Genomic DNA, 12507 nt, shown 5'->3' on the forward strand with positions numbered 1-12507 from the left:
AAGCTTTCAAAGGTTGTAAATCTTTAGTAATTGGTTGGTATCATGGGGACTATTACTCCACAACATATTTTTTTGAAAGCATTGCTTGGCTTTGGGATCAGAAAGAAAAGTTTGTGAAACTCATTAGGTGTTTAAGATTTAGCTTTTAATCCTCCAAATATGAGTTGTTATTTTGTTTGTAAAGTTTCTTGCTAGAAATGACTTGATACACTTATTCGCTGGGCAATGTTGTGACAAGTTACAGTACACAATGGTTGCAGTGACAGGGCTGGCCACTCCCGGCTAGCTGCTCATCCAGTATAAGCCTGTGATGACTGCTTGGCCATGATTCCTTCAGCCATGATGTGCCCAGCAGGTAACGTAGGTTTTCCCTGTCTCAGACCCCGTAGCCACTGCTGCCTCACTGTCATTATATGAAACTTACTGAGTCACTGTATCTTGATACAGATATCTAACAACCCTGATAAAATATCAACAGTTCTTGATATGCTTTTCTTTGAATCAGCCAGTCAGCTTGATACAGGAAGTCAGGCCATCCCTATAAAATACCAGTACTTGCTGTTATGCTTATCTTTAAATCAGCCAATCAACTTGATATGGAAGCCAAACCATCCTCATAAAATACCAATACTTGTTATGATCTTTGAATCAGCAAATCAACTTGATACAGGAAGTCAAACCATCCTGATGAAATTCCAATACTTGCTGTTATGCTTATCTTTGAATCAGCCAATCGACTTGATACAGGAAGTCAAACCATCATGATAAAATTCCAATACTTTCTTTTAAGCTTATCTTTGAATCAGCCAGCCAAAGTCTTTGAATACAAATGAAAGAAGTGTGAAGTTATACTTTCCTAGTTAGGATCACTTTGGTGGATGTGGTGCATTTGAGGTAAGATTCCATGTGGAGCAAGAGAGTTATGACAAATAGTATGGTGAAGAAAGGAAAAGAGAGGAGGAAATGAGTGCCTTAGATAAGATGAATTGCTGCTGCTGATTATGTCAAGAAAGGGGATGAGTCTTCTTGATTGGTTAGTGAGACTATTCAAAATTTATGATGTCCAAGGTAGTGTCTTAGGAGTGGTGGAGTGTGTGTGTGTGTAGCTCTTTCATGTGAAGGCTAGGGGAACAAAAGTGAATGTTCAAATAACAGAGGTACAGTATAAAACTGTTCAGCATACCTCATAAGGTTTATGGGAGAGTTGTGATTAAGAGGCTGCTAACATGCACACAGTCCTTAGTGGGGAGAAGCAGTGTGGCTTCAGGAGAGGTTGGGGTGTGTGGATCAGGTGTTTGCTTTGAAATATTTGCACTGGAAATATCTGAAGAAAGAAACTTGTGTGGGGCATTTATGGATTTGGAGAAAGAATGTTCTGGAGTTGACAAAGACCTTACAATTGTGTGGGATGAATGGAAAGTTACCAAATACAGCAATGAGTTTTACTAAGAGAATAAGGGATATCTGTGAACAGGAAGGGAGGAGGATGAGTGCTTCGTGGTGAAGTTGGGTTTGCATCAAGGATAGCCTTTTTGGTTGTTTAATCTGTTTATAGGTGGGGTGATGAATTTGGTAAATGCAAGGGTTTTGCTGGGGATAGGGAGTCGTGAAAGGTGAATCAGGTGCTGATAGTGGATGACACAGCTATGGTAACAGACTTCAGCAGCTAGTGGCAGAGTTTAGGAAGATATATAAATGGAGAAAGTTGACTAAATGTAAACAAAAGTAAGGTAATGAGGTGAGAGGGATGAGCAGGATGGTTCAGGTATAAGTTTAAATGGATAGACCCCACAGGAAGTGTAGGACTTAGGCATCTGGGAATAGACATGGCAATAGATGGAACTATGGGAGCTGAAGTGATCCATAGGGTGTAAGGTGGGCTAAGGCCTAGTGCATTAAGAGAGTGAAGAAGCAGAGGTCATTAGCTATCATGGCAAAGATGGGTATGTTTGAAGATATAGTAGTCCGAGATTAATTAAGGAACACACACACACACACACACACACATACTACGTCAGGTAAACAAACATTAGCTGGTACACGTGTGCTTTATGGGTGCAAGTTTTAGGCCTTAAATGCAAAAGAGAAGAAGCTGGACATGGATTTGAAATGCCTGCAGACAGTATGTGTCTTAAGTGGTCATGTAGGAAATGACAGTGTAAGAGAGTAGTGTGATTTTAAGCATAGTCTTACTACCAAGAGAAGTAACCAGTGTGTGCTGAAAAGGTTTGGACATACTGAAAGGATATGTGAAGAAAGGCTGACTTATAGGATATGTGAGTCAGAAATGTAGCGGGTAAACAAGGTAAAACCATTACATCAAGGCTGTAACATTCAGGAAGGTAAGAGACACTGGTATCTGTACATTATGCATGAAAGCTACAGTGTAGATGTGTAAATGAGCTTGTGTGTGTTACCTCACTAAGGTGGGAGAAACAGTTTGATGCAAAAAAAAAACTCTACAGCCTGAAGTATGGCTAACGACTAAAAGAGTCCTTTCACTGTTTTTATGAAGACAGTTCTCATTTATTTGGAAAGGCTGATTTAAATATCAGTAAATTTTTATTGTCTGTTTGTCATTAAAACTCATCTGAATTGAAAAGTGAAATTAACCAGGTATTTGTTCTAGTACCTTTTTGTTCATAGTTTACATGGACAAAATGATAAGATATTGAGGTGAATACCAGTAAACTCCTATGCAAACCTTTCTAAAGAAACACTTTTGACAACTTAGCTCAGAGGGGAAGAAGTGATATTAAGCAAATGTATCAATGAGCAAAAGAAAGATGAAAGAAACAATTTTGAACAGAGAGGATAGAATTACAGGAATAAGTGACTGTGATACACACTAAACTAGGGAACATTTAGATGTTGTTATAAACCAGAAAGGTGACATTAAAACTGTTACTGTAATGTTGTGATCAGAATTAATAGATTCATAGCAGTAACTTGACACTGAGAAAAATGTGACCCAAGAGGTAAAAGCAGCCATCTTTAACAGCATGTTTATTCCAGTATTGACTTAAAGATCTGAGTTATGGGTGATTGAATTAAAAGAAAATTATACACAGACAGCAGGTGAAAAGAGTATAGCAAGAAAAAATTTTGAAAAGACATGGGGTGTAAGACTAAGCAAAAGAATAATACCCGTGTTTAAATTTATAGAAGAGAATTGAGATAGATTGGTCATATAGAAAAAATGCAAAAATAGTACATATACGAAAGGATATTAGAATCTATAAGAATAATAGAGAGGCAGACAGATGGTGTTCAGGAGCCATTAACAAAATACAAACAATGGAATGGAAATTCATGTTACCAAATGAAGGGTCCCCATGACCTATTAAGTAGATTATTTAAGATGCAAGTTCCAGAAAGAAGCAAGTCACTCTTTTCGCACTTGCTTATGGCTGATGACCTGGGTATACCAGCTTAGCAGCTAAGCTATATGATGACTCAGATGACATAAAATTCCATCTAGATAAAAATTTTTACCCAAATAACGAGATGACTAACAGGAAAAGAATAGCTGCTGTGTTAGTGCCTGTAATGGAAGATATATGATGTGAAACTACATAACCTTAAGATGGGAAAGTAGACTGCAACCTTAAGATGTGAAGCTAAATTATAACCTTTAAGATTCAAAACAGATTTGGCTATGAAAATATTTATCGATTTATATTTTTCATACTTGATAACTATTTCCCGCATTAGCAAGGAAGTGCCAGGAACAGATGGCATATCGACCCCAATAAACCACATCATTCCAATTTACTGTATCCCTTGCAAGCCTTTTATCCTCCTTCATGTTCAGGCCTCAATCATACAAAATCTTTTTCACTCCATTCTTCCATTTTAATTTGGTTTTCCTGTTCTTGCTCCCACCACTTCTGACAAATATCCTTTCTGTCAACTTTTCCTCACTTATTTTCTCCTGTCAAAACCATTTCAAAACGCACACTTCAGTTTTCAAACCACACATCTTTCTTACCCTTCCATTTCTTACTTGATCAGCCTCACACATTGTTTTCACACTTTTCATTTCTAGCACATCCATCCTCCTCCGCACTGTCTTACCTATAACTATTAATGTACTATTTCAAAAAACTAAGCAGGAATTTAGGGAAGTGAGGTGAGAGAAAATTCATCTTTGGTAGGAGAGTTATGAAAATAGATTGAAGTAAAGAAACAGTGGATGAAGGGAGGGTGTTAATGTTTAAAATACAGTAAGAAGGACAATTGAAAAGATTTTGACCCACAAATATAATTCTCCATTGTTGCATAAGAAAGTAATTAAGTAAACATTATTTGTAAATACATAATGAGTTGTGGATGGACCCATGTACACAACATGAAAGTTCTACACTTATGAATCCTTACCCCTTGGACCTCTACTATCTTACATGTTTTATCTTCTGTATACTCTCTGCATTGGCAGTTTCATCACTTAGCTTAATCCATTAACCCACAACTCATATTACTGTAGAAGAACTCTCCATCACTTCAAACAAGCTTCTATCTCACTTTTTTAATATAACCTCTTGTTGCTCTTTCTTTGCAACATTTTGATAAGTGTACTGTCGACCTTGTTCACTCAATGTAGAAGTATGAAGGTCAAAATCAAGTCTCCCTTTGTTCTTTCATCTGTCAAGGTGGGCAAATTTATAACCTATATTTTTTGTTAACTCACCTGTTCTTCCAATGAAGCAATCTGAGAATAAATTGTCTGCAGAGTTTGCAGTTCCTTATAAATTGTTCATTTCAGAGAGCAAGTCCTCAATCTTTTTTAGTATCTCTATTATTTTGAACTTTCTTTCTATTTGCACAGGGTTGATGGGGTGCAGTCAGCCTCTTGACTTGATGAACATACTTGGCACTACTCTAACATCTCTTTCTTGGAAACCTCACATTACGGAAGTAGCTAAGTCTGCTTCTGAGAAACTTGGAGACCTGTTCAGATGTCGAAATTTCTTGTCTTTGACTTGTTGCTCCGTTTATACAAAGGACTGCTCTGTCCTTGTAGGGAGTACTGCTCTCACATCTTGGGAGGTTCTAGCTCTACATCCTTACTTGGCAGAGTCCAGCTTATAAACACTCCCAGGCTAACTTCCAGACTCGACACACTTCGCCTACCCCACAACATTGGTTCACTTTGTCCCTTCTATAGGTACTTCTTATGTTTTTGCCCCGAGAGCTAGCTGCATGGGTGCCCACACCACTAGCTATTTCACGCAATACTCGGCAAGCTGCTGCATCACATGATTATTGTATAGCCTTTAGCAACTTGAGGGAAGGCCATTTTGATAAGTTTTTCCCTATGCGTCGAAGCTTTGGAACTCTTTACCTTCTCATGTCTTTCCCTTTAACTATGATATGTCATGATACATATGACTGGTGCTTCACTTCCTACAAATTTGTAAATACTTTCCCTTGTCTCTTCTTTTTCCATTCTGTAACCCTCTCTATATTTCAATTAAGGCTCAGCCTTGATGTAGACTTTTGTCCATGACTACAGCCTCCAAAGCAATATATATATATATTTTTTTTTTTTTATACTTTGTCGCTGTCTCCCGCGTTTGCGAGGTAGCGCAAGGAAACAGACGAAAGAAATGGCCCAACCCCCCCATACACATGTATATACATACGTCCACACACGCAAATATACATACCTACACAGCTTTCCACGGTTTACCCCAGACGCTTCACATGCCTTGATTCAATCCACTGACAGCACGTCAGCCCCGGTATACCACATCGCTCCAATTCACTCTGTTCCTTGCCCTCCTTTCACCCTCCTGCATGTTCAGGCCCCGATCACACAAAATCTTTTTCACTCCATCTTTCCACCTCCAATTTGGTCTCCCTCTTCTCCTTGTTCCCTCCACCTCCGACACATATATCCTCTTGGTCAATCTTTCCTCACTCATCCTCTCCATGTGCCCAAACCACTTCAAAACACCCTCTTCTGCTCTCTCAACCACGCTCTTTTTATTTCCACACATCTCTCTTACCCTTACGTTACTCACTCGATCAAACCACCTCACATCACACATTGTCCTCAAACATCTCATTTCCAGCACATCCATCCTCCTGCGCACAACTCTATCCATAGCCCACGCCTCGCAACCATATAACATTGTTGGAACCACTATTCCTTCAAACATACCCATTTTTGCTTTCCGAGATAATGTTCTCGACTTCCACACATTCTTCAAGGCCCCCAGAATTTTCGCCCCCTCCCCCACCCTATGATCCACTTCCGCTTCCATGGTTCCATCCGCTGCCAGGTCCACTCCCAGATATATAAAACACTTCACTTCCTCCAGTTTTTCTCCATTCAAACTCACCTCCCAATTGACTTGACCCTCAACCCTACTGTACCTAATAACCTTGCTCTTATTCACATTTACTCTTAACTTTCTTCTTTCACACACTTTACCAAACTCAGTCACCAGCTTCTGCAGTTTCTCACATGAATCAGCCACCAGCGCTGTGTCATCAGCGAACAACAACTGACTCACTTCCCAAGCTCTCTCATCCCCAACAGACTTCATACTTGCCCCTCTTTCCAAAACTCTTGCATTTACCTCCCTAACAACCCCATCCATAAACAAATTAAACAACCATGGAGACATCACACACCCCTGCCGCAAACCTACATTCACTGAGAACCAATCACTTTCCTCTCTTCCTACACGTACACATGCCTTACATCCTCGATAAAAACTTTTCACTTAGTGAGAAGGAGATGGAATGAGTATTTTGAAGGTTTGTTGAATGTGTCTGATGACAGAGTGGCAGATATAGGGTGTTTTGGTCGAGGTGGTGTGCAAAGTGAGAGGGTTAGGGAAAATGATTTGGTAAACAGAGAAGAGGTAGTAAAAGCTTTGCGGAAGATGAAAGCCGGCAAGGCAGCAGGTTTGGATGGTATTGCAGTGTAATTTATTAAAAAAGGGGGTGACTGTATTGTTGACTGGTTGGTAAGGTTATTTAATGTATGTATGACTCATGGTGAGGTGCCTGAGGATTGGCGGAATGCGTGCATAGTGCCATTGTACAAAGGCAAAGGGGATAAGAGTGAGTGCTCAAATTACAGAGGTATAAGTTTGTTGAGTATTCCTGGTAAACTATATGGGAGGGTATTGATTGAGAGGGTGAAGGCATGTACAGAGCATCAGATTGGGGAAGAGCAGTGCGGTTTCAGAAGTGGTAGAGGATGTGTGGATCAGGTGTTTGCTTTGAAGAATGTATGTGAGAAATACTTAGAAAAGCAAATGGATTTGTATGTAGCATTTATGGATCTGGAGAAGGCATATGATAGAGTTGATAGAGATGCTCTGTGGAAGGTATTAAGAATATATGGTGTGGGAGGCAAGTTGTTAGAAGCAGTGAAAAGTTTTTATCGAGGATGTAAGGCATGTGTACGTGTAGGAAGAGAGGAAAGTGATTGGTTCTCAGTGAATGTAGGTTTGCGGCAGGGGTGTGTGATGTCTCCATGGTTGTTTAATTTGTTTATGGATGGGGTTGTTAGGGAGGTAAATGCAAGAGTCCTGGAAAGAGGGGCAAGTATGAAGTCTGTTGGGGATGAGAGAGCTTGGGAAGTGAGTCAGTTGTTGTTCGCTGATGATACAGCGCTGGTGGCTGATTCATGTGAGAAACTGCAGAAGCTGGTGACTGAGTTTGGTAAAGTGTGTGGAAGAAGAAAGTTAAGAGTGAATGTGAATAAGAGCAAGGTTATTAGGTACAGTAGGGTTGAGGGTCAAGTCAATTGGGAGGTGAGTTTGAATGGAGAAAAACTGGAGGAAGTGAAGTGTTTTAGATATCTGGGAGTGGATCTGTCAGCGGATGGAACCATGGAAGCGGAAGTGGATCATAGGGTGGGGGAGGGGGCGAAAATTTTGGGAGCCTTGAAAAATGTGTGGAAGTCGAGAACATTATCTCGGAAAGCAAAAATGGGTATGTTTGAAGGAATAGTGGTTCCAACAATGTTGTATGGTTGCGAGGCGTGGGCTATGGATAGAGTTGTGCGCAGGAGGATGGATGTGCTGGAAATGAGATGTTTGAGGACAATGTGTGGTGTGAGGTGGTTTGATCGAGTAAGTAACGCAAGGGTAAGAGAGATGTGTGGAAATAAAAAGAGCGTGGTTGAGAGAGCAGAAGAGGGTGTTTTGAAATGGTTTGGGCACATGGAGAGAATGAGTGAGGAAAGATTGACCAAGAGGATATATGTGTCGGAGGTGGAGGGAACGAGGAGAAGAGGGAGACCAAATTGGAGGTGGAAAGATGGAGTGAAAAAGATTTTGTGTGATCGGGGCCTGAACATGCAGGAGGGTGAAAGGAGGGCAAGGAATAGAGTGAATTGGAGCGATGTGGTATACAGGGGTTGACGTGCTGTCAGTGGATTGAATCAAGGCATGTGAAGCGTCTGAGGTAAACCATGGAAAGCTGTGTAGGTATGTATATTTGCGTGTGTGGACGTGTGTATGTACGTGTGTATGGGGGTTGGGCCATTTCTTTCGTCTGTTTCCTCGCGCTACCTCGCAAACGCGGGAGACAGCGACAAAGTATAAAAAAAAAAAAAAAAAAAAAAAAAATATATATATATATATATCCTTGAAAAGTTTTTATCGAGGATATATATATATATATATATGTATATATATATATATATATATATATATATATATATATATATATATATATATATATATAATTTTTTTTTTTTTTTTTCATACTATTCGCTATTTCCCGCGATAGCGAGGTAGCGTTAAGAACGGAGGACTGGGCCTTTTTTGGAATATCCTCACCTGGCCCCCTCTGTTCCTTCTTTTGGAAAATTAAAAAAAAAAAAAGAAAACGAGAGGGGAGGATTTCCAGCCCCCCGCTCCCTCCCCTTTTAGTCGCCTTCTACGACACGCAGGGAATACGTGGGAAATGGCGAATAGTATGTAGAAAAAAAAAAATATATATATATATATATATATATATATATATATATATATATATATATTTTTTTTTTCATACTATTCGCCATTTCCCGCGTTAGCGAGGTAGCGTTAAGAACAGAGGACTGGGCCTTTGAGGGAATAACCTCACCTGGTACAGTAGAGTTGAGGGTCAAGTCAACTGGGAGGTAAGTTTGAGTGGAGAAAAACTGGAGGAAGTAAAGTGTTTTAGATATCTGGGAGTGGATCTGGCAGCATATGGAACCATGGAAGCGGAAGTGAATGTGCTGGAAATGAGATGTTTGAGGACAATGTGTGGTGTGAGGTGGTTTGATCGAGTAAGTAATGTAAGGGTAAGAGAGATGTGTGGAAATGAAAAGAGCGTGGTTGAGAGAGCAGAAGAGGGTGTTTTGAAATGGTTTGGGCACATGGAGAGAATGAGTGAGGAAAGATTGACCAAGAGGATATATGTGTTGGAGGTGGAGGGAACGAGGAGAAGTGGGAGACCAAATTGGAGGTGGAAAGATGGAGTGAAAAAGATTTTGAGAGATCGGGGCCTGAACATGCAGGAGGGTGAAAGGCGGGCAAGGAATAGAGTGAATTGGATCGATGTGGTATACCGGGGTTGACGTGCTGTCAGTAGATTGAATCAGGGCATGTGAAGCGTCTGGGGTAAACCATGGAAAGTTGTGTGGGGCCTGGATGTGGAAAGGGAGCTGTAGCTTCGGGCATTATTGCATGACAGCTAGAGACTGAGTGTGAACAAATGGGGCCTTTGTTGTCTTTTCCTAGCGCTACCTCGCACACATGAGGGGGGAGGGGGATGGTATTCCATGTGTGGCGAGGTGGCGATGGGAATGAATAAAGGCAGACAGTGTGAATTGTGTGCATGGGTATATATGTATGTGTCTGTGTGTGTGTATATATACGTGTACATTGAGATGTATAGGTATGTATATTTGCGTGTGTGGACGTGTATGTATATACGTGTGTATGGGGGTGGGTTGGGCCATTTCTTTCGTCTGTTTCCTAGCGCTACCTCGCAAACGCGGGAGACAGCGACAAAGCAAAATAAATAATAAATATATATATATATATATATATATATATATATATATATATATATTTTTTTTTTTTTTTTTTTTTTTTTTCTTTGTCGCTGTCTCCCGCGTTTGCGAGGTAGCGCAAGGAAACAGACGAAAGAAATGGCCCAACCCACCCCCATACACATGCCTTGATTCAATCCACTGACAGCACGTCAACCCCGGTATACCACATCGCTCCAATTCACTCTATTCTTTGCCCTCCTTTCACCCTCCTGCATGTTCAGGCCCCGATCACACAAAATCTTTTTCACTCCATCTTTCCACCTCCAATTTGGTCTCCCTCTTCTCCTCGTTCCCTCCACCTCCGACACATATATCCTCTTGGTCAATCTTTCCTCACTCATTCTCTCCATGTGACCAAACCAGTTCAAAACACCCTCTTCTGCTCTCTCAACCACGCTCTTTTTATTTCCACACAACTCTCTTACCCTTACGTTACTTACTCGATCAAACCACCTCACACCACACATTGTCCTCAAACATCTCATTTCCAGCACATCCATCCTCCTGCGCACAACTCTATCCATAGTCCACGCCTCGCAACCATACAACATTGTTGGAACCACTATTCCTTCAAACATACCCATTTTTGCTTTCCGAGATAATGTTCTCGATTTCCACACATTCTTCAAGGCTCCCAGAATTTTCGCCCCCTCCCCCACCCTATGATCCACTTCCGCTTCCATGGTTCCATCCGCTGCCAGATCCACTCCCAGATATCTAAAACACTTCACTTCCTCCAGTTTTTCTCCATTCAAACTCACCTCCCAATTGAATTGACCCTCAACACTACTGTACCTAATAACCTTGCTCTTATTCACATTTACTCTTAACTTTCTTCTTTCACACACTTTACCAAACTCAGTCACCAGCTTCTGCAGTTTCTCACATGAATCAGCCACCAGCGCTGTATCATCAGCGAACAAGAACTGACTCGCTTCCCAAGCTCTCTCATCCCCAACAGACTTCATACTTGCCCCTCTTTCCAAAATTCTTGCATTTACCTCCCTAACAACCCCATCCATAAACAAATTAAACAACCATGGAGACATCACACACCCCTGCCGCAAACCTACATTCACTGAGAACCAATCACTTTCCTCTCTTCCTACACGTACACATGCCTTACATCCTCGATAAAAACTTTTCACTGCTTCTAACAACTTGCCTCCCACACCATATATTCTTAATACCTTCCACAGAGCATCTCTATCAACTCTATCATATGCCTTCTCCAGATCCATAAATGCTACATACAAATCCATTTGCTTTTCTAAGTATTTCTCACATACATTCTTCAAAGCAAACACCTGATCCACACATCCTCTACCACTTCTGAAACAACACTGCTCTTCCCCAATCTGATGCTCTGTACATGCCTTCACCCTCTCAATCAATACCCTCCCATATAATTTGCCAGGAATACTCAACAAACTTATACCTCTGTAATTTGAGCACTCACTCTTATCCCCTTTGCCTTTGTACAATGGCACTATGCACGCATTTCGCCAATCCTCAGGCACCTCACCATGAGTCATACATACATTAAATAACCTTACCAACCAGTCAACAATACAGTCACCCCTTTTTTTAATAAATTCCACTGCAATACCATCCAAACCTGCTGCCTTGCCGGCTTTCATCTTCCGCAAAGCTTTTACTACCTCTTCTCTGTTTACCAACTCATTTTCCCTAACCCTCGCACTTTGCACACCACCTCGACCAAAACACCCTATATCTGCCACTCTATCATCAAACACATTCAACAAACCTTCAAAATACTCACTCCAACTCCTTCTCACATCACCACTACTTGTTATCACCTCCCCATTTGCGCTCTTCACTGAAGTTCCCATTTGCTCCCTTGTCTTACGCACTTTATTTACCTCCTTCCAGAACATCTTTTTATTCTCCCTAAAATTTAATGATACTCTCTCACCCCAACTCTCATTTGCCCTTTTTTTCACCTATGTATATATATATATATATATATATATATATATATATATATATATATATATATATATATATATATATATATATTCCTATGAGTCCGCGGGGAAAATGAAACACGTGAACTCATTGGAATATACTTGATCACGTGCAAAATTGTGATCCTTTCCAAAGAAAAAGAAAAAAAAAAAAAAAATATATATATATATATATATATATATATATATATATATATATATATATATATATATATATATATATATATATATATATATATATCTAATACTCTTGCTTCTTCATCCCACCACTCACTACCCTTTCTAATCAACCCACCTCCCACTCTTCTCATGCCACAAGCATCTTTTGCGCAATCCATCACTGATTCCCTAAATACATCCCATTCCTCCCCCACTCCCCTTACTTCCATTGTTTTCACCTTTTTCCATTCTGTACTCAGTCTCTCCTGGTACTTCCTCACACAAGTCTCCTTTCCAAGCTCACTT

This window comes from Panulirus ornatus, chromosome 4, assembly GCF_036320965.1.
Source record: "Panulirus ornatus isolate Po-2019 chromosome 4, ASM3632096v1, whole genome shotgun sequence".
NCBI lineage: Eukaryota > Metazoa > Arthropoda > Malacostraca > Decapoda > Palinuridae > Panulirus > Panulirus ornatus.